The sequence below is a fragment of the Orycteropus afer genome, unplaced genomic scaffold (genome assembly GCF_000298275.1).
Source record: "Orycteropus afer afer isolate SDZICR_OR568_19922 unplaced genomic scaffold, OryAfe1.0 scaffold00062, whole genome shotgun sequence".
NCBI lineage: Eukaryota > Metazoa > Chordata > Mammalia > Tubulidentata > Orycteropodidae > Orycteropus > Orycteropus afer.
The window spans coordinates 4,322,773-4,341,263 of record NW_006921649.1 but is presented as its reverse complement, the minus strand read 5'-3'; positions in this window follow the sequence as shown (position 1 = coordinate 4,341,263).

The following is an 18,491-nucleotide window of genomic DNA, read 5'->3' as shown; positions in this document are numbered from 1 at the left end:
TAAATCTACAGATAGAAATCCAGAAGATTAATACTAAATTTTCAGAAATAGATAACACATTGAAAGGGCAAAGGAGTAGAATGGATACAATAGAAGACAGATTTAATGAGATTGAAGACAAATACCTGAATACTTCTTTGGAAATGGATCAATCAGAAAAAAGATGAAAACAAAATGAAGAAAGCCTAAGGTTCATGTGGGATACCACCAAAAGGAATAACATATGTGTCATTGGAATTCCAGAACAGGAAGAGAAAAATAAAACCACTAAGAAAATTGTCCAAGATTTGTTGGAGGAGAACTTCCTTGATATGATGAAAGATGAGAATATATCCATTCAGGAAGTCCAATGAACACCAAACAGGATAGACCCCAAAAGAAAATCACCAAGACATATCATCATCAAACTCAACAAAACCAAAGACAAAAAAAGAATACAGAAAGCACCTTGGGAAAAACAAAAAGTTACTTACAAAGGAAAAACAATAAGCTCTGATTTCTCATCAGAAATCATGTAAATGAGAAGGCAATGGGATAGTACATATAAAACCATGAAAGAGAATAATTTCCCACCAAGAATTATATACCTAGCAAAATTGTCCCTCAAATATGATAATGAAATTAGGAGATTTGCAGATAAGCAGAAATTAAGGGAATTTGTTAAAACCAGAACTATATTACAAGATATACTAAAAGGAGTCTCTTGATCAGGGAACTAAAGATAGCAAACAACCAACCATTAATACACAAGATGACATAACCTAGAAACCAACCCAGCTATAGAAGTTTCCAAAATAAAATAAATGGAAAAAAAAAAAAGAGGGAAAAATAGTGTAGTTACAGAACTTCTAAATGGTGAGAAAGTCAAGAGAGGTGCAAGGTAGAATGGACTGCTGTAAACTCAAGGAGAAAATTATAAATCACAGGGTAACCTCAAATAAAAATGACAAACCTTCACATCACAATAAAAAAGAGGACAAGCACAAATATTTCACAAATACTAAAGCAATAGCAAAAAAGGAAATGATAACAATATTCATAAACATAATGAGCTCAGCCCAGAAAATTTAATGGAACAAAGAAACCAGGAACACCATGAAAAGAAACATAGCAAAATGATAGCAACCAATTCTTATTTCTTGAAAATTACACTGAATGTCAATGGACTAAAGGCACCACTCAAGAGATGTAGAGTTGTAGACTGGATAAGAAAACAAATCCCATCGATATGCTGTCTACAAAAGACATACCTTAGAGGCAAAGGCAAAAATAGACTAAAAATCAAAGGTTGGAAAAGATATGTCAAGCAAATGGCAACCAAAAAAGAGCAGGAGTGGCAATATTAATTTCTTATCAAATTGACTTTAAGATGAAGACCACCACAAGAGTCAAAGAAGGACATTACATAATGATTAAAGGATCAACTGAACAAGAAGATATAACCATAATAAACATCTATGGACCTAATGAAAGAGCCCCAAAATACATAAATCAGACTTTAACAGAATTGAAAAGGCAAATAGATGACTCCACAGTCATAGTTGGACACTTTAATACATCATTTTCAATGAAAGATAGAACAACTGGAAAGAAACTCAACAAAGATGTAGAAGAGCTAAACAATACAATCTACCAACTTGACGTTATAGACATTTACAGAGCACTTCACCCAACAGCAGCACAATATACATTCTTCTCCAGTGCACAGGGAACATTCTCCATAATAGACCATATGTTAGGCCATAAAGCAAGCCTTAATAAATTTAAAAACATAGACATACTTCAAAGCGTCTTCTCAGATCAAAATGCTATCAAATTAGAAATCAACGACAGGAAGATCAATGCAAAAAGAGCAAACACATGGAAACTGAACACCACCCTCCTTCAGAATGACTGGGTAATAGAAGAAATAAAAGATGAAATTTAAAAAATTCCTTGAATCAAATGAGAATTAAAACACAACATACCAAAATCTTTGGGACATAGCAAAAGCAGTGATCAGAGGCCAATTTATAGAAATCAATGCACACATCAAAAAAGAAGAGCCAAAATCAACACTTTACACTGACATTTCCAATAATTAGAAAGAGAACAACAAGAAAAGCCCACAGTCAGCAGAATTGAAATAATAAAGATTCAAGCAGGAATCAATGAAACAGAAAATAGAAAGACAATTGAAAAAATCAGTAAGACTAGAAATTGTTTTTTTGAAAACATTAATAAAATTGACAAACTACTGGCAAATTTAACAAAGGAAAAAAGTGAGAGAATACAAATAAAATGAATAAGAAACCAAATGGGCACGATCACAACAGAACAAAATGAAATAAAAAGGATAATATCAGGATATTATAAAGAACTGTACTCCAACAAATTTGAAAATCTGAAAGAAATGGACAGATGTCTAGAAACACAATACTTCACTAAACTAACACAAACTGAAGTGGAAAAGTTGAACAGACACATAAGAAAAGAAGAAACTGAACAGGTAATAATAATAATAATAATAATAAATTGCCAACCAAAAAGTCCTGGCCCAGATGGTTTCAATGGAGAATTCTACCAAACATTCAGAGAAGAACACACACCAATCCTACTCAAACTATTCTAAAACATAGAAAAGGATGGAATCCTCCCAAATTCATTTTATGAAGCTAGCATAGCCTTGATACCAAAACCAGGCAAAGACATCACTAAAAAGGAAAACTACAGACCAATATCCCTCATGAATACAGATGCAAAAATCTTCAACAAAATCCTAGCCAATAGATCCCAACAAAATATCAAAAAAATAATTCATTATGACCAAGTGGGGTTCATATCAGGTATGCAAGGTTTGTTCAACATTAGAAAAACAAACCATTTCATACATCACATAAAAAAAAACAAAAACAAAGGAAAAGAACCACACGATCATATCAATTGGTGCAGAAAAGGTATCCAACACCCATTCCTGATCAAAACTCTCAGCAAAATAGAAATATAAGAGACATTCCTCAACATAATAAAGGGCATATATGCAAAACTAACAGCCAACATTATTCTCAGTGGAAAGAGACTGAAACCATTCGCCTTGTGAACAGGAACCAAACAAGGATGCCCTCTATAACCACTTCTATTCCACAATGAATTGGAAATCCTAGCTAGGGCAATAAGGCAAGAAATGGAAATCAAAGGCATCCAAATTGGCAAGGAAGAAGTCAAACTATCCATATTTGCTGATGATATGATCCTATGCCTAGAAAACCCAAGAGACTCAGTCAAAAATCTATTGGAACTATTTGAAAGATTTGGTGTTATGGCAGGATACAAGATTAACATCCAAAAATCAGTGGGATTCCTCTACACCAGCAAAGAGATTGCTGAAAAAGAAATAAGAAATCACTATCATTTACAATTGTTGTTGTTGTTGTTATGTACCATCGAGTCACACCTGACTCATAATGACCCCTCCTTGGGTTTCCGAGGCAGTATCACTACGGAAGTAGATTGCCCCATCTTCCTTCCAAGGAGTGGCTGATGGGTTTGAACCACCAGGCTTCTGGTTAGCAGTCAAGTGCCTTAGCCACTATGCTCATTTACAATAGCTACCAAAAAAACAAAACAAACTTGGGAATAAATCTTACTAGAGACACGAAAGACATGTACAAAGAAAGCTATAAAAGACTATTTCAAGAAACCAGAAGACATCTACAAAAATGGAAGAACATCCCATGCTCGTGGATAGGAAGATTGAACATTGTGAAAATGTCAATTCTACCTAAAGCAATCTGTACATTCAATGCAATCCCAATCCAGATCTCATCAACATTCTATAAAGATATGGGAAAATCAATCACTAACTATATGGAAAGAAAAGAGACCTTGGATAAGCAAAGCATTATTGAACTAGAACAACAAAGTAGGAGGTCTCACACTGCTGGATCATAAAACATACTATGTAACCACAGTAGTCAAAACTGCCTGGTATTGGTACAACAACAGACACATAGACCAATGGAATACAACTGAGAACTCAGAGATAGATCCATCAACTTATGGTCAGCTGATCTTTGACAAAGGGCTGAAATCCATTAAATGGGGAAGAGATTGTCTGTTTAACAAATGGTGCTGGCAAAACTGGATATCCATTTGCAGAAATATGAAACAAGATCTGCACCTCACACCATACACAAAAGCTAACTCCAGATGGATCAAAGACTTAAATGTGAAACCTACAACTATAAAATTCCTCAGGGAAAAATTTAGAAGCCCCCCTAATATATGGCATAAATACACTATCAAGCATAACCCAAAATGCACGAAGAGCAGAAGAGAAACTAGATGAATGGGACCTTCTAAAAATTAAATTTTTATGTGGTTCCAAATACCTCCAAAAGAGTCAAAAGAGAACCTATAGATTGGGAAAAAATAGCCTTTAATGACATATCTGCCAAGGGCCTTATCTCTAGAATTCATAGAAAACTCCAACACTTCAACAGCAAAAAGTCAAATAATCCAATTAAAAAATTGCCAGAAGACATGAATAGACACTTCACCAAAGAGGATATTCAGGTGGCTAATAAACATGAAGAATTGCTCACTATCATTAGCCATCAGTGATATGCAAATCAAAACAACAATGAGATACCATCTTGCTCCAGCACAAGTAACAAAGTTCAATAAGACAGAAAATAAGTGCTGGTGAGGATGAGGAGAGATTGGGACTCTCATACATTGCTGGTGGGACTGTCAAATGGTATAACCCTTGTGGAAAGCAGTATGGTGATTCCTTAAATAGCTGGAATTAGAAATACCATTTGACCCAGCCATTATACCATTACCAGGTATATATCCTAAAGAAGTGAGAGCCAGCACAAGAAGAGATATATGCACACCCACGTTCATCGCAGCACTATTTACAATAGCCAAAAGATGGAAACAACCTAGGTGTCCATCAACTGAGGAATGGATAACCAAACTATGGTACAAACACACAATGGAATACTATGCAACCCTAAAGAATAACATAGGATCTGCAAACCACTGCATAAGATGGATGAACCTGGAGAACATTATGCTGAGTGAAATAAGTCAATCACAGAAGGACAAATATTGTATCAGTCTGTTGTAAAAAAGTCAAGGAAAGGTTTGTATATGGAAGGAAATTTTCTTTGTTGGTTACCAGGGGTGAGAGGGAAGGGGAAGGAACACTGTTAGGTGTTGTTGTTGTTGTTATATGCTGTTGAGTTGGACCAACTCATAGCGACCCCTCCTTGGGTTTCTGAGATAGTATCATAGACAAATATTGATTTGGATGAAGAGAAGGGAAATGTACCAAATATGAGTGATCAACACGTTTGCATTGAGGAAGAGGAAGACAGAGCATGCATGGGAGTTACAGACAGACAAAGATGAACCTTTTTGAACACACAGTACTGTGTTGTGAGTGAAGGCAAACATGGATATTTGGGTGGATAGATGTGTGGACAGGATGAACTATTAGGTATGTCTGTGCAGGGAGGGTGCCCAAGATCATGTATAGAGTTGGCAGACAAAGTTTCTACAAGAGTATTTGTGTGTTCTGTAAGAATTTCCAGGTATATGGTAGAGCTGACAAGGGGAAAGGTTGTAGTCACTTCTTGATCACAGCCAGCTACCCAGAGGGAGCAAGTTGTTGGACCTGTGGGATCAGGACCATAGTCACAGGGGCCATCAATCCCAATTGGCATAACATACTACCCAAACTGTTCTACAGCCTACTTTGGCAAGTAGCGATTGGGATCTTAAAAGCTTGCAAGCAGCCATCTAGGTGCAATGATGGGTCTCTACTTGTTCTGAGCAAAGAAGAATGTAGAAAACCAAAAACACATGGAAACAATTAGTCCAAGTGATTGGCTTCCCAGCCACTTAACCAGGTCCAACCAAGTTGATACACATACTTAACCTCCACAACTACATTCCAAGTTGTTTTACTCTGCAGCGATGCTAGACCTTCCCCAATCTTGAACGGGGAGCAAGAAAGCAGACATCTTGATTTGTCTAATTAAGTCATGTCTACTTATCTGGTAGCATAGTGCCTAAGGTACTTGACTGCTAACCAGAAGCCTGGTGGTTTAAACCCACTAGCCACTTCCATAGTGATACGGCCTCGGAAACCCAAGAAGGAGTCACTATGAGTCGGGTATGACTTGATGGCACATAACAACAACAACAACAACTTATCTTTGCCACATGATTATTAGTTTGACCTGACCCTGTGATGATTTTCTGGCAAAGGAACTATGAAGGGAAGTCTGTGTGAGGTGGTATAATTCTGGAAATACCTTGACATGGGTATTTCTTGCCTCTTTACATGATTTTTGGAGCTTCTGTAGCCATTTTTCTGCAGTAAGGCACAAGCCTCACCAAGGATACAAGAACCTGACACTGTTGAGCAGATGGATTAGTCCTGCAATCACATTACCTCTGGACTACATATTATGGGAAAGAGTAGCTTCTTGTTGTTTAAGCCAGTTTTAACGGAGTTTTCTATTACTTGCAGCTATAAAGAAGGAATGATAAAGATAATATAGTAATGTTTCTGGACAGAGTCAAAATTCAAAAAATCTGTATTTTAAAATACATTTTCTACTCTATTCTCTTTCTGTTTCTACTGGTATTCCAATTACATGTGTATGTTAATCTTAGAGTTCTTGGAGGCTCTGCTTTACTTTTTTCATTCGTTTTTTCTACTTGCATTTAAATTTGGGATGTTTCTATTAACTTATCTTCAAACATACTGACCCTTTCCTCAATTATGTCCAATCTAATGATGAACTCATCAAATAAATTTTCCATTTCTGTTAGTGTATTTGATCTGTAGCATTTTCTTTTGATTCTTACAGTTTCCATCTCCCTCTACATTAACCATCTATTTATGCATGTTGTTTACCTCTTTCATTAACTATCGATCATAGTTATTTCACATTCTCTGTCTGATAATCCTAAAATTTGTGTCATATTTGAGTCTGGTTCTGATGTTTTCATTGTCTTTTCAGACTTTTTTTTTTTTCTTGTGTTCTTGTCTTTTAGCATTTTGTAATTTTTTAATTGAAATCTATCTATCTATCTATCTATAGAGAGAAAGCATGCTCTGGTGGTACAGTGCCTAAGGCATTTGACTACTAACCAGAAGGTTGACTATTCAAGCCCCCAGCCACTCCATGGAAGGAAGTCTGGGCAACTACCTCTGCAAAGATTTACCACCTCAGAAACCCAAAAAGGGTCATTATGAGTTGTAATTGACTCAATAACAGTGAGTTTGGTTTTATATGTGTGTGTGTGTGTGTATATATATATATATATATATATATATATATATATAATTATGTGCCACTGAGGTGGCTCAGACTCATAACAACCCTATGTATGTTGAATAAGTATCATGAAAGGATACAACTCTCATGCACACCTTTCCTGAATTTAAACCATTCAGTATTGCCTTGTTCTGTTCAAACAATTGTCTCTTAACCTAAGTACAGATTCCTTATGAGCACAATTAAGTGTTCCATTCTTTGCAATGTTATTCATCATTTATTATGATCCACACAGTCAAATGTCTTTGATAGTCAGTAAAACACAAGCAAACATCTTCCTGGTATTCTTTCCTTTCAGTGAAGGTCTATCTGACATCAACAACGATATCCTTCATTCCATGCCCTCTTCTGAATCTGGCTTGAATTTCTATTAGCTTCCTGTTAATGGAATATTGTAAGCCTTTTTGAATAATCTTCAGCAAAATTTAACTTTGCATGTAATATTAATGACATGGTTTGATAATGTCTGCATTCTGTTCTATCACCTTTCTTTGGAATTGATATAAACATGGATCTCTTCCAGTCTATTGGCCAGGTAGCTGTCTTTAAATTTCTTGGTCATCCATGGTACATTCAATATTCTTCACCAGCACCACACAATTCAAATGCTTCAACATTGACACTTACAAAATCATCCAATACTTGGTTTCACATGATCCTTGCACATTTTAATTACCTTCAGCTCCTCTCTATTTTGTTCATACCTACACCTTTTTAAAATTTATCTTGAACCAGCTATCTAAGATGACAATTACTAAAATTTTAGAATACCACAATCTTTCCTATTTCTTTCTATCCTGTAGTTGCAGACTTCCTGAAAATATTCTTTTGTCCTTATGATAATCTTCAAAAGAAAAAACCTTCTTAGTTTTTCCATTTTGTAAGCTTTTGTAGAGCTTTACTTACCTTTTTTTCCAGCCTTGCCCTCAGAGTTAGCCATTTCATTTATACTCCCACAAACACCTATACACTTCCTGCCATTGAGTCAACTCTGGTTCACAGCAACCCCCACTGGGTTTCCAAGGCTTTAAATCTACAGAAGTAGACTGCTTCATCTTTCTTCCTCAAAGCAGTTGGTGGGTTCAAACCATTGATCTTTTGCTTAGCAGACTGTTGCCTTAACCACATTTTTTTTTTTTAATACTTATAATTGTTTTAATTTTCAATGCTGAGTAAGTCCTACCATCCATTTTCTGTACTTTTTGGCTACTGATTACTGCTGGAGAAAGTTAAACAACCAGGCAAAACATTAAACTAATTAATTTCTATACAATTGGGTTGGCAAGGTTTCTTGGTAACTCCACTATTTATGTGTTAGTTTCTTATTATATACTGCAGAGATTTCACATTTATCTGGTGTCCTCAAATTACCAGTGCCTTTCGTTAGCTTTTGACATGGTAATTGTCTTAATATCTCATTGTTGTCAACTTTACTGAGAATGTTAGATTTGCTTGAGTTCTCTTCATCTTTCTCCTCTACATCTGAATATTACTCTGTGCCTCCAACCAGCATTTTCTTCTCCATTCATGTAAAGAACATGTGATTCCCACTTGTCAAAACTAACATCTCTATGTGTGCCTTTGTTTTGACATCCTACACATGCATTCAAGATTTTACTTTTACCTTATCTCTTATATTGTCTATTTTCCCCTTGTGCAAAGCCTCATCTCTCCTGTTTTCTAATACACTTAGACCTCCCTCATCCCAATAGAATTGTGTATCTCCCTTGCTGCTCCCTTGAGCTGTCATGCAATCTCTCTTTACTTTCTTCTCTTACTCTTGCCAGAACATTTAGTTTTAAAAATTAAATTTTTGTGTTATTTCACAGAAAATAATGTAAAAGTCCCCATAACATAAACAAATATTAATAGTTTCTATAATTACTTGAAAAATATATTTTTTAACAAAAGTAAATAAATCACAGGACAAAAGCCCAAACCCTCCCTCATTTCTTCCCCAAAAGTTGTCCCTCTACAAAGAAGGTATGTGTCATTCTCATGACGTTTTTCTGTTTTCATACACATGTAAAAAACCATGTAATATAGAGATATTATTGTTTTATGTAGGAGTTCTGGTAGCGTAGTACCTAAGGCACTTGAGTGCTAACCAGAAGGCTGGTGGTCCAAACCCACCAGCCACTCCTCGGAAAGAAGGTTGGGCAATCTACTTCTCTAGTGATACCACCTCGGAAACCCAAGGAGGGATCCCTATGAGTCGGGTCCTACTCAACGGCACATAACAACAGCAACAATTGTTTTTTGTAACCTTTAAAAATTCAAATAGAGCTACATAATGCATATATTCTTCAACTTGTCTTCACTTGATATTATGGGTTTAAAATTATTTCATGTTAATACATGTAACTCTGGTTTATTAATTTTAATAGCTGTATAAAACTGCAATGTTTAAATAAATTGCAATTTATTCATCTTTTTCCTATAAGATTTTTTTTTCTATTTATACCATTATAAACTATGCTGCCAACATCATCCTTGTCCATTGGGAGAGTTTATTTACAGAATATACCTATAAGGGAAGTTTCTGGATTGTAGGGTATGGATAATTTTATTCAGTAATATTAAATTGAACTTCAAATATTTGTCCAAATTTACATTCAATCTAGATGATATATCACTTCTTGTTTCCACAAACCCTCACCAACACTTTGTTATCAGATTTAATTTTTTTGCCTTGTCATATGAGAATAAAATGTTATCTCAATCTATTTTCTCACTTTACTGATTATTACTAGGCTGAAAGTTTTGATTGTGTTTATTGGTCATTTGGGTTTTTTGCTCAGTGAATTGTCTGTTTATCAGTTGGCCATTTTTCCTATTGCTTTTCATTCATTTGTTCACTTATTCATTAATTTACTCAAAAAATACTTACTGAACACTCACTGTTCTAGGTATTCTTTTAGGTTCTGGAGAAGCATCAGTGAAAAAATAAAAAATAAAAAATGTCTTCCCTTGTGGAGTTTACATTCCTAAAGGGGGGTACAGAAAATAAGTGAAAAAAGTGATAAATAAGTAAACTATAAGGAGCTCCGATGGTTACATCATTTTTCTGCTAACCAAATGGTTGGGAGTTTGAACCCTCTAGCTGCTCCATGGAAGGAACGTGAGGCAGTATGTTTTGTAAAAATTTACTGCCTTGGACACCAATGATCTCAGAATTGACTCAATGACAGTAAGTTTTCTTTTTCTTTTTTTTTTTTTTTTTGAGAAGTAAAATATAGAGTATATTAGAAGGTGATATACAGAACAGAACAAAACTAATACTAATAGAGCACAGTAAAAGGAATGGTGAAAATTGCACTGTGAAATATTTTAGGCAGAGTAGACCTCATTGACGACAATTTGATCAAAGATTTCAAAGTAACAAGGTATTTAGTTAAATAATTCCTGTTAGAAAAAGCATTTCATACAACGACTACAGCTAGAGCAAAGCCCATAAAGGGGAGTATATCTGGCATGTCTTATGAACAGCAAGGAGAGTAGTATATCTTCACTAAAGAAAGCAAGGGAGAAAAAAGTTGAGTGGAGATCAGAGAGACACTGCTGGGTTATAAACTGTGATCTGATTTATGGTTTTAAAGGATCATCCTCTTTGATGTGTAAGAATAAAAGAGAACCAGGGATACCAATTAAGAAGCTGTTATGAATTGAATTCTGTCCCCCTCTAAATATTCTGAAGTTCTAATACCTAGTACTTGTGAGTATGAACTTATTTGGAAATAGTCTTTGAAATGTTATCAGCTAACATGAGGTCATACCAGAGTATGGTGGTAATTCAATACAAGTGGTTGCAGTGCAGTAAATTGCTTAATATACCCCTTCGAGCCATAGCCCTTCATTATGTGATGCTTTGGGTTTTTTTTTTGGTTTTGAGCTTCTATGACTGTGTTTAAAGTCTCATTTTGGGGTGAGTTATCTGTTGTTTTAATGAGGTAGGATTAAGGTGGGATGTATCTTAAGTCCCACATCACTGGAGAGTGTGACCCAATTCACCACCCTAGGTACTTGAAGGTGCATATGTAAATGTTTTGGCTAAGCTTGCTCTCCTGCTCTTGATCCTCTATGTGGTTCATCATCATGATCTCACCCCTGCTTCTTGGTGCTTGAGACAACAGCTAGTTGTCTGACCTACAGATTTGGGTTCATCAGCCACTGCAACCAAATGAGAGGAGAGTCCTCTGGAGCAATGCCTAACCCACAAATTTGGGACTTGCCAGCTTCCACAACTATGTGAGTCATTATTGGCAGTTTGTGAGTTGTGTGAGATGCTACAGTGAAGTATAGGACCCTAAGACAAAATGGGAACTCTGGTGTCATAGTGCCTAATGCATTTGACTGCTAACAAAAAGGCTGGTGGTTCAAACCCACCAGCCACATCTTGGAAGGATGATTGAGTAATCTACTTCCATACAGATACCATCTTGGAAACCCAAGGAGGAGTTGCTATGAGTCAAATTGAGGGGAGAAGGAGGATAAGTTGATATTAGAGATGATGGAGTGGTATGGTAGTTTGGAAATGTTGAACACTTGGGACATCTTTAACCTCTGCCTCTTAAGAACCAGCCTTGTGCTGACCTTTCTGAAACAAACTATTTGAGTAGTGGTGTCCTTCTAAAAGAGGAGAAAAGACACAGAAACAGATATAGAAGAAAAATGGCCTCGTGAAGATGGAAGCAGATACAGAGTTATGCTGAAGTTTTAAGTCAAAGAATGTCTGGGGCTATTAGAAGCTGAAAGAGACAAGAAAGGAACTTCCCTTAGAGCCTTTGGAGAGAGCATGGTCCTGCTGACACCCTGAATCAAGACGACTAGCTTCCAGAATTGTAAAGCAACAAAGGTCTGATTTTTCCAGACTCGCATTAGATGATACTTATTTACAACAGCCATAGGAAACTAATGCTGAGGTTACCATCATAATTCTGGCAAGAAATGATGCTTCCCTGGACTAGGAAATACCAATGTACATGGTGGTAAGTAGTCAGATTCAGTACATATTTTGAAAATAGAGTTGGATGAGGGGAAGGATATACTATGGTAGACTTGGCAGATATTCAGATCCTTTACTACAAAGACTCAAGAAAGCAAATGAAACAGATATAGACAACAATCCTAGAACTCAGAGCTTCAAAGGAAAGGATAAAGAAGTAGTTCAAATACCTAACAGAGGAAGAAACTGAATACAAATAGTGAACAAGGAGACAATGGAGCAGTGAACAGTCAACCAGTTCAGCAAAGTCATTTTGAATTATACAAGCAGTGTTTCAATCAGGGCAAGAACTAGATAACTGGCTCCACTCACTCAAGACTGCACTGGCACTCACACTGGTTATCACTAACTAGAGAGTCAAGACCCAGCAACCCTATCCAGCTATAACCTCCACATATGCTGCCCTACCCAATGGGCAAGTGCAACCAGCACCACTGGATTGAAGACAATGGTGGGCAACATCTTCCCAGGCTACCCTCAGATGCTATACATGACATGAAATCAAAGACTCTTGCCCACACTACCATTCACTACCTAATCCACCCAAAAACAAGTGGTGAGAGCCCAAGTGCTGCCAACCAGCAACCACTATAGCATGACTGCCTAATTGCCTGGATTTATAAAAGCAAAACAAAACAAGGTGAAGCAAACAAATATACAATAAAAAACTAAATACAATAGCACTACAGTTTCTCAGAGATTAAAAGAAACTTCAAATCACACATACAAAAAATAGGGCAAGATAGCTCAAGAAGTGACCAAAATACAGGAACAGAAAATCTTTGAGGGGAAGAAATATTATTGGAACTCCATGATAAGGAATTCAAAAGAATTATATTTAGGTCCCTTCAAAGAACTGAGAGAAAGATCAAGAAAATCACAGACAGAATGAAGGAATTTGGAGACAAAACTCTAGAAGGGTTCAAAAAATACAATACAAGAACAAACTGACAAAATAAGTGGAAAATTAGAAATCATACTAAAGCATTAAATAGAAATCCAGGAGATTAATAGTAAAGTTTCAGAAATAGGTAACACATTGGAAGGGCAAAGGAGAAGAAATGAGTCAATGGAAGATAGAATTAACTAAATTGAACACAAATCTCTTTAACATTTATTTCGTAGAGCAACAATGAAAACAAGAAAAAAAAATGAAGACAGCTTAAGAATTATGTAAGACACCATCAAGAGGACTAACTTATGTGTGATCAGAATTCAAATATAGGAAGAGATTTTAAAAAAAGCACCAAGAAAATTGTTGAAGATTTGTTGGAAGAAAGCTTCCCTAATATTGATGCAGAAAATAAGACTTGCATTCAATAAGTTCAACAAACCCCAAATATGAGAAACCTCAAAAGAAAATGACTGAAACATCATAATCAAACTTTCAAAAGCAATGACAATAAAGAATTCTGAAAGTAACTAGGGAAAAATGAAAAGTTAAATACACAGGAGAACCAGTAAGACTAAGCTCTGATTTCTTAGCAGAAACCATGGAGGAAAAAAGACAATGTGATGACACATGTAAAACACTGGAGGGAAAAAAAAAAAAAAAAAAAAACTGAGTATTGTACTGAGAGCAAAATTGTCCCTTAAATAGGATGACAAAATTGGAACATTTCCAGATAAACATAAATAAGAGAACTTATAAAAACCAGATCAACCTTACAAGAAATCTTAAAAGGAATCGTTTGGACAGAGAACCAACAACAGCAGACAGCAACCTGAGATTAAGACACATGACAATATCACCTGAAATCACCCCTGATATAGAAGTAATAAAGATAAAATAAATCAAGAAAATTGAAAATAGAGAATCAGAGATGTCAATTTGTAAATGAAGACAACTACAAAGCAAAAACAGGAAATAAATGGGGTAGTCACAGAACCTCCAAATGGAGAAGAAGTCAAGATGATATCCAGATAGAACAGGTTATTTTACACTTGGGAAGAAAATAATAAATTACAGGTTAACCTCAAAGAAAATCAATAAACATTTACACCAAAATAAAAAAAGAGAATATTATAAAGATTCCATAAACACTAAAACCACAGCAACCAAAGAAACAATAAGAAAATCCATAAGCAAAATAAACTCAGCATAGAAAAATATATGGAACAAAAAAACCCCATAAATACCACAAAACAAAACAAAAAAACAAAATGAGAGCAATAAATTCATACCTATTGATAATTACACTGAATGCAAATGAATTAAATGCACCAGTTAAGAGACAGAGTGGCAAAATGGATAAGAAAACATGACCTATCAATATGCTGTCTATAAGAGCCACACTTTAGATGCAAAAATAAAAATAAGCTAAAAATCAAAAGAAGGAAAATCATATGCAAATGACCATCAAAGAAGAATAGGAATGGCAATATAGTTATTGCTGTTGTTGTTGATGTTAGGTGCAACTGAGTTGGCTCCAACTCATAGCAACACTATGTACAATAGAATGAAACACTGCCCAGTCATGCACCATCCTCAGAATCCTTGCTATACTTGAGCCCATCATTACGCCCACTATGCCAATCCATCTAGTTGATGTTCTTCCCCTGCTTTGCTGACCCTCCACTTTTCCAAGCATGATATCTTTCTCCAAGGAATGGTCTGTCCTGACAACATGACCAAAGTAAGTGAGATGAAGTCTGGCCAGTCTTGCTTCCAAGGAGCATCCCTACTTTATGTCTTCCGGGACAGATTTGTTCATTCTGGCAGTTGATTGTATTTTCAGTATTTTTCACCAACACCACAGTTAAAAAACATCAAGTCTTCTTTGTTCTTTCATATTCCTTGACGGACTTTCACATGCATATTACGTGAGTGAAAATACCATGGCTTGGGTTGGGTGCACCTTAGTCTTTAAAATGACATCTTTGCTCTTCAACACCTTAAAGAGGTCTTTTGGAGTAAATTTGTCCAGTGCAATACATCTGATTTCTCGACTGCTGCTTCAGTTAGTGTTGATTGTGCATCCAAGTAAAATGAAATCTTTGACAACTTCAGTTTTCTCCGTTTATCATGCTGCTGCTTATTATTCCAGTTTTGAGGACTGTTATTTTCTTTATGTTTAAATACAACCCATACTACAGACCGTAGGCTTTAATCTTCATCAGTAAGTGCTTCAAGTCATCTTCACTTTCAGCAAGCAATGTTGTGTCATCTGCATATTGAAGGTTATTCATGAGCCTTCCTTTAATCCTGATGCTTTCTTCTTCTTCATATAGTCCAGTTTCTCAGATGAATTCCATCCTGATCTAGGCTCCCTGACAGAGCCCAGGTGCCCTGTCCCACCAGTTTTGTTTTTGTCTGTTTTTTAATTATTCTTTTTTTCTTCCTCCTTCTTCCTTTCTATTTATTTTTTCCTTTTTCCTACCTTGGTTCACATTAATTTTTTTTTTCTTTCCTTTTCCTGTTCCTTTTATCTTTCTTTTCTTCTTTCTCTCTTAAGGTTCTTCCCAACCCTTGTTTTTCTTTTTGCCATTTTCTCATTTTTTTCCTTTATTATTATTTTTATCTTTCTCTCTTCTCTTATTCCCTCCTGCCAGATATTGTGGATATTTTTCCCCTTTTTATCTTGGTCCTTCTCTTGTCTTTTAAAATTTTTTCTTCTTATTTATTACTTTTTCTTATTTCATGTGATTGTTGCTCTTTGCTTATGAAATTTGTGTTTTTGACCTCTTATTTTTGTATTTTTGGTGTTTTTATTTTATTTTTAGGCTAATTGTGTGGGAGACAACAAAAGTGCCCACATGATTCAACCATATTTGCAGTTCCCATAGCCCCACTCACTGGGTAAGGGCCACAATTTGCTTCTTCACCAACTAATTAATGGTAGATGGTGGCCAATACCAGCTGAACTTGTCCTTAACTGCTCTTCATGAACAACTAACAAATTTGTGCACATAATCGCATCCTCTATCACACCCATGACAAAACAGGTGGTGAGTGCCTAAGTGTTGCCAAACTGAAAATATAGTAGAAATATAAATGCAACTACATCACAATGTCTCAGAGACAACTGTCCATCCCAGCTCACACATAGAAGCAAGATAAAGTAGTACAAATAAGGGATGAGGATACAGATCCAGAAAACTTCCCTGATGAAGAGATGGCACTGAAACTGCCTGATAAGGAATTCAAAATAATTATATTTAGGTGTCTTCAACAGATTGAGGGATAGATCAAGGAAAATACTGAGAAAATTAAGTAAAACAGACAAAACTCAAGAACAATTAGGACAACAATTAAGAACAAACTGAAAAAAAAAAAAGAAAAATCAGAAACCATACAAAAACAACATATAGATAACTAGAAGATTAATACAAAGATTTCAAAAAATAGATAATGCATGAAATGGGCAAAAGAATAGAACTGGATCAATGAAAGAACGAATTAGTGAGATTAGAGACAAATACTTCAATTCTCCTCTGTTAAGGGATCAGTTAGAAAAAAAGATCACAACAAAATGAAGAAACCCTAAGATTCATGTAGGATACCATCAAAAAGAATAACTTACATGTGATCAGAATTCCAGAACAGGAAGACAAATAAAACCACAGAGAAAATTGTTAAGGATTTGTTGGAAGAGACTTTCCCTAATATGATGAAAGAGGAGAAGATATCAATTCAAGAAGTTCAATGAACCCCAAACTTGATAGTCCCTAAAAGAAAATAACCATATCATAATCAAATTCACCAAAACCAAAGACAAAGAAAGAATCCTATAATCAGCAAGAGAAAAATGAAAATTACCTACAAAGGGCAACCAATAAGACTGAGTTTTGATTTTTTGGCAAAAACCATGCAGGTGGAAAGGCAATCAGATGATATATATAATACTCTGAAAAACAAAATTACCAACAAATAATTATATGTCCAGCAAAATTGTCCCTCAAATATATTGTTCTGGTTACCTAGAGCCACTCTGATGAGAAATATACCACAAATGGGATAGCCTTACAAAATAGTAGTTTATTTTTACAATTTGGAGGCTTTAAGTCCAAGTTCAAAGTGCTAGGCTCTAGGGGCTAGGTGAAAGCCCCTCAACCTTGGGGTCCAGCTCTGCCTCCTGCTCCTGGCCCACTGGAGCTAGAGGCTTTTCTTCACTTAGACAGCTGCTGGCTGCTGAGGCTGAGAAGCCCCAAGGTTGACAAGTAAAAAGGCACAGGCCCTATGTTACCAAACCACACAGCAGGCCATTAACTTAAGTCCATTGTAAGTCCCAAAGTTAGCAGAGCATAGCAGGCTGCTGAGCAACAACATGGCTACATGCAGGGTCCAAGTGTGCCATAGGCTAGAGACCATTCCCAAGGCTTCTCCTTATATACAGGAAGCAGACCACATCCCAAAGGCAGCTACTCAGCTGTTTGTGGTAGATCCCACCATGGAGTTGATTGCCAGTCTCATCATGGGGAATATCTACCACCAGCTGCCCAGCCACTCAACCAGCCCAGCCAAGTTGACACACAAACATAAATACCACAATAATGGTGAAAATCATGACATTTCCAAATAAGCAGAAATGAAGGGAATTTGTTAAAATGAGACTAACTTTAAGGATCCCTGGTGGTTTAGTGGGTAAGACATCTGACTACCAACCAGGAGGTCATTAGTTCAAACCCACCAACAGCTCCATAGGAGGAAGGGAAGACAATTTATTTCCACAAAGATATATAGCCCTGGAAACCCAATAGAGGTTGCTATTTGTTGGAATTGACACAATGGCAGTGGGTTTTATTTTCTTTTGTTTCAGAACAGTCTTACAAGAGATGCTAAAGTATGGTCTTTGGACAGAGAATCAACAAAAGCAGACAACAACCAATAATTCACAAACATGATGACATAAATCCTTAATCAATCCAGTAATAGAAACATCCAAAGTAAACTAAATTTACCAGACTATAAACAGAGAATCGGAAACATCAATTTGTAAATGAGGACAACTACAAACCAAAAAGAGGGAATAAATAATGTAGGTAAAGAATTTTCAAATGGAGAAAAAGTCAAGACAAGTACGAGAGAGAACAGACTGTTCTAAACTTGGGAAGAAAATTATAAATCACAGTGTAACCTCAAAGAAAAAAAATAAACTATCTCAATAAAACCTCCAATAGCAACAAAAGAAATGATAACAAAATTATAT